Genomic DNA, 5,588 nt, shown 5'->3' on the forward strand with positions numbered 1-5,588 from the left:
TCTCTCCTTTGACAAGTTTCCATCTACGGCTCCGGTTCTCAGCGTGTTTTTCTCTGCTAAACGCTCAGGCCTGTATTTTAGTAACATTTGTTGCCATTAGCATATGCTAACGTATGTCTACTCAAGTGTTTAACAAATCATAATTAATTGTCAGTGGACGACCCGGTTCTTGTTATCCTCTCGGCAGCTCTCTGCCTGTACCTCCCCAATTAATACAGAAGGGGGTAAGGGGAGGGGAATCTGTTTTATTCCACTCTCGGCTCCCCTGTACACTTCACAAGAAAGGCTTCGTAAACGTTGGCTTCACAAACAAGCTGCCTTCCAGGAGGCACTCTGTGACCCTCCTAAAGGCCAAGCATCCCACTGTCCAGCATTTGCTTTAGACATCAGAAACAAATGTGCCCCTCTCGACTCAGGTGCAGACGAAGTTCGCCTGGCAGAATGTGCCAGTCCCCGCGAAGGACCTCTTGAGCCTGGCAAGATTCCCGCAGGAGCGTGCTCCCCAGGCTTTATGTGGACACCTCCCAGGAGCCTCCTTGGGAGGGGCTCCCGCTGGAGCTCTGGCCTGTTTTCTTTAAGTGAGAGTGAAGCCCAGCTTTGAATGCAACAAGAGTTCCTTGAAGCTTGAAGTGTTCAATTTTACTTCGCCGTGCCCCCAGTATAATCTATTGAAAGGGCACTGTCCTTCAGGCCTTTCAGCCGGGCTGACAGCTGCCCGCTGATTAATTGACAGGTTAAAAAGATTGATTCCACATGTCAGTGCTGTAACCCTGCCAGAACAATACAGCTGTCACTTGGGCTGTAAAACAGACGCTTACATTAGCAGTCCTGACAGAGCCGCGCGCGGACACATGCACCTGCCTTTACAGAGAGCCTGAGCACACAGCCGCACCAAGATTAATCATCTGGAAAGCAACACTGGAGGATCAAATGAGTGTTCCCGTGATGGAAATAGTGGTGGCCCCGCTGCCTTGGCATGTTCCTGGTCTGCAGATGGTGCCCCGTGGGCATGCTGAGAAGGCACAGGGGACAAGGTGGGGCTTCAACAGTTGTCTGCGGTTCCTGCCCACACTGCAAAGCCCGGTCCTCCAGTGTGCACTGACACGCAGATCCCTACATCTGTAGACAAAGCCCTGGCCCTCGTCTGCAACTCCATCTCTCTGTACAGGACAAAGCCTCCCATACCAACAATGCGCACACCACCAGGCCACAGCCGGGCCAGCATGTCCGTGGGAGGATGATGAAAAACTTACTTCAATGGCTGGGTGCCCCAGCACACCAAAAGGCTGAAACCTGAGCATGTCTGAATCAGAGTGACCCCAATAGCCTGGAGGCAACTACTTTCCAGCCAGAAAACATCTGTGGAGACCTAGCACACCTAAACACGCACAGGCTTCTCTGAAGCATTTCAAAGCATTTTAATTGCCTGCGAGGAGCTTCAAAAGAGAAATACTCCATCAGACTTCTGACATAGTGGAAATCTGAATAGCCTGAAATCGTCAGTAGAACATTAGTGCAGGTGGGCTAGACAATTCCTAGGACGAATTCTTCAAGTATGCATTGCAAATGGAGTCAGGATGGTGTAGCCTGGCTCCCTCATCTCCATGTTCGAAGGCCGCAGGGTAAGCAACGTGCGCCATTCGTTGCCCTGCGCTTGTGTGCTTGTTACGTAATTACGCCTTTGCGGGTTTACTCCATTGCATGCAACGTGCAACAGTTTGGTTTGGCAACGAGCCACTATTGTCTGCAGCCCCTTTAAGAGAAAGGGGGCGCCTGGTCAGCCAGCCCTGCACTGCCCTGCACTGCCCTGCTCTGCCCTGCTCTGCTCAGCCTTGGTTCAGCTAGCTCAGCCCTGATGGCTGTGATGGCTCAGCCTTGGCTCAGCTCAACTCCGTGGACTGTGAGCTCCGAGAGGGAGGAAGCCACTCTGTGAGCATCCTCCCTCCATGTGCATTACTAGCTCCAAGAGGGAGAAAACGCTTGTGAGCACTGCTGTGGGCTTTGCAGGTCTACCAAGAGCTCCGTGAACTCCCAGGAAACTCAGCCAATAAACATGACATAAGCACCTCCGGTCTTTTGCCAACTCCCTGAGTCTGTGTGACCACACCCCCTTGGAGGAGAAAAGAGCCTCACAGAACAAGGCGTATGCGGCTGTCTCTGGATTTAAGCACAAAGTCAGCTCTCTGGCCCCATCTCACCTCAGCCCATCTCCTTCCTGATCTGCGTCCAGCTGCCGCACAGTGTTCCCGGTGTGGGCAATGGGCTTCCCTTCGTGTGGCCTACCTGCCCAGGCCGTCGGGGAGCAACGACAGCCTAGTGCGAGTGAGCAATACCACCTGCGTCCGTCAGAGCGCTGAATCTGGGGTGTTGTCACATACAAGCTCATGTGCTCTGAGAGTCCCAGAGTTCCCCGTCCTGACACCAGTGCTCTGGAATAAGGAGAAGAGTCCTATTAAAGACTTCAGTGAGAAGTCTCTGATTTCTACAGAATGATGCTAGCTAGTCATGCTAGTAAGTGAGAGATATGAAGGCAGTCACGTGGGAGGCGCAGAGACGCAGACACGCAGGGCCTCGAGCTCGGCAGAGCCAGGGAACCCACATTTCTAGGACTGAGGGTCTGGAACTCCTACTTGTAATAAACCTCACAGTGGATTCTCAGCAGATACCCTTTAGTAAATACAACCTGCAAATCCTCTCAAACTAAAGACAAGCTCTCACCTAGCAATCTCTCTTGAGTGGGAGGCAGAAACTCCATAGGCAGGACTCTGGGGACGTCTTCCTTGCCAAAACTGCAGGAAACATTCATGCCACAAAGCTCATAATAATAGGAAATAGCCAGTACCACCAAACCACAAAGTTAGAGAGAGAAGGTCATTTTATAGAGAGATCAATTATATATATAATATATGCATATATTATATATGTACATCTTATGTATATGGCTGTCAGAGAAGTCATGACTTTTTCTGTTCAAATCTACATGCGTTTCTATCTGTATATCTGTGTATTACTCATTAACAGTTTGAAACATAATGCTGCCACAGCTTTTGGATAATTTCCTAAAATGGGAAAGTTCTATTTTGATATATGCGAGAAATCACCCCCCAGGGGGGATGGTCACGCCGCAATCCCTTCTCCTCCATTCTCCTCTCCGGATCTTGGGCACGCACGCACACGCGCCTCGCATGAGTTTTAAGCCACCGGGTCCAGGACGCGAGCCGCGGTTGACTACATGGGAGTCCAACGACATAGCCATTACGCTAACTGCTGGTCCCCTGTTTTCTTAAATTAGGTCAGGTACATCACAAAGATGAAGCCTGTCCATCCTAACACGTGCACGCTATGAAACTTACCACCCCAGAGAGAAACATCCTCTAGCTCCATTTCCTACCCCAGCCCTCCAGGTGAGCCATGTTAATAGCCCAGGGTGTATTCTCCCGTGCAGTCCTTCATGCTTGTATAAAACTATACAGACATATAGCCTACATATGACACGTGGCTAATCCAGCACGCCGATCGACTGGACTAAAGGAGGCCCAGATAGACAGTGAAACGTTATTTCTGACATGTTTGTGAGGGTGCTCCTGGAGGAAATCAACATTGGAATCAGTAGACAGAGTAAAGACCCACGCCCCACTCCCCCCACCCCCCGTATGAGTAGAGGTCTTCCAATTCTTTGAGGGTCTTGATAAAACATACAGGGAAAGGAAGTTCAGTTTTTCTTCCATCTCTTCTTACCCTTGGACATAAAAGCTCCAGGTTCTTGGCCCTTCAGGCTCAGGGATTTACCCCAGGATTCCCATCCCAGTTCAGGCCTTCAGGCTGTGACTGAACTGTACCAGCACTTCTCCTGGACTGCCGGCTCACAGACAGCAGATCAGAGAACTTCTCAGCCTCCGAAACTATGTGACCCCATTCCTGTCATGAATCCCGCTTACGGATCTATGGATTCCCTATTGGTTCTGTTTCTCTGGAGAATTCTGATTAATATGCACAGTTGAGATTGTCTTTCCTTTTATTTTTTGTATTGTCATAGTAGATAAATTACTCTGCCATTTCTTTCGGGAGAATACATTTTCACTGACACCCCAAAGTCATGAAAGCTCATTTCATCCTTGCCTTCATCTGCAGACTGTCCACTGTTTTCGTTTTGTCATGTGATAGACATACCGATCTTCCGATGGATTCTGCAGGCAGAATGAGCAAGGAATCCAGACATCCCTTCCCCTTTCCATCAGAGCACACAGAAGATAAGGGAAGGAGAAAATCTTCTGATTTAATCTTCAAGAGTAAGCAGCCAGTAATGAAATAGAAGCAGGGAGGTAGGTTGCAGCCAATAGGATAAAGCTGTCTTCATAAATACGTTACCGGTACGAGGCGGTGAACTTCCTGCGAGCCACCAGAGAAATGATTTTCACTGTTGTGCAGACGGATCTCGTCAGGACAGTCACGCCCTGCAGGGACCCTGTGAGAGGGCTCTGTGCCGTGCGCTGCTGTAAGAGGACACAACCCACCTACACAACACTCGCAGGGCAGATGCTTCTCGTTCTGCCTCTGATCCTTCTCAGAGATGCACAAGTAATACAGATGGTACCATCAGGGTGAGTCGTGTACCGCGAGCCTTCCTGTCCAAGGAAGTTGGGGAGCCACATGCACCCCCAGTCGGTGCTGACAGTGCCAGTTACAGCCCTGGTACCACAGAACAATCCAACGGACACACTACGCCCACCCCCACGGACATCCCTAATGTGAAGAAGAGAAACACAGATAAGACAGGAGCAGAGGAGAAATGGCCCTCGTGGAGGAGAAAGGCAGATCAGCCCTGGCTCTCACCATCACTTGTCCAGCGCTGGCTGTTCATGAATTCAGGTGTGGGCAGGTGGAATCCCTGCAGTTTCTTCCCTTGGATTCTCCTGTGTGGTGTCTGCACTGCCCACTGTAGTCACAGAATTCTAGAACCTCTTTTCCAGTCACCTGGCTCTTAATCTCCTTTCCAACCAAGATTGTCCCACTACTTCTCAAAAGTCTTCAGAGATCAGGGGTTGCTACTGGGGCAGCCCCGTCACTCTGCTCTTAACTTTTGACCGTGGAGTACAGTCACGTTTTTTATATGTGTTATCGCCATAGTTCCCATCGCCAAGAGCTCCCACTGCCTTGGGCCCTCCCTAGAGAGCTGTCACGGCTCTCTTAACACCCTTTGTCTCAGGGAAGAGATGACAAAACAAGAGAGTCAAATTATGACTGTGAAGTTTCAAAGGCCAATATGGGGGCCTGGTGGTAGCATTTGGCCAGGATCTCCCTGAGCCAGTGATGGGCTAAGCGTGACACACCTACAATCCAGGCCAGCAAAGGCTGTTGAGATTGACTGTCTCTATCTCTCTATCTCTCTTATAAAATAAATAAACTTAAAAGTTTTTCTAAAAGGCCATGGGCTGATCAGCACTAGTCTATATTACCTGGCCTCAAAAGTCCAAATCTGAAAGTAAAATTTTGTAAAATGCTGCATTCCTTCGACAGTGACCTGTTCTAAAGTACATGACCAGTGGGCACGTCTTGTTGGACACAATGGAGACCAACCAGAGGCTTTC

This window comes from Tupaia chinensis, unplaced genomic scaffold, assembly GCF_000334495.1.
Source record: "Tupaia chinensis unplaced genomic scaffold, TupChi_1.0 Scaffold145648_1, whole genome shotgun sequence".
NCBI classification, from domain to species: Eukaryota; Metazoa; Chordata; class Mammalia; order Scandentia; family Tupaiidae; genus Tupaia; species Tupaia belangeri.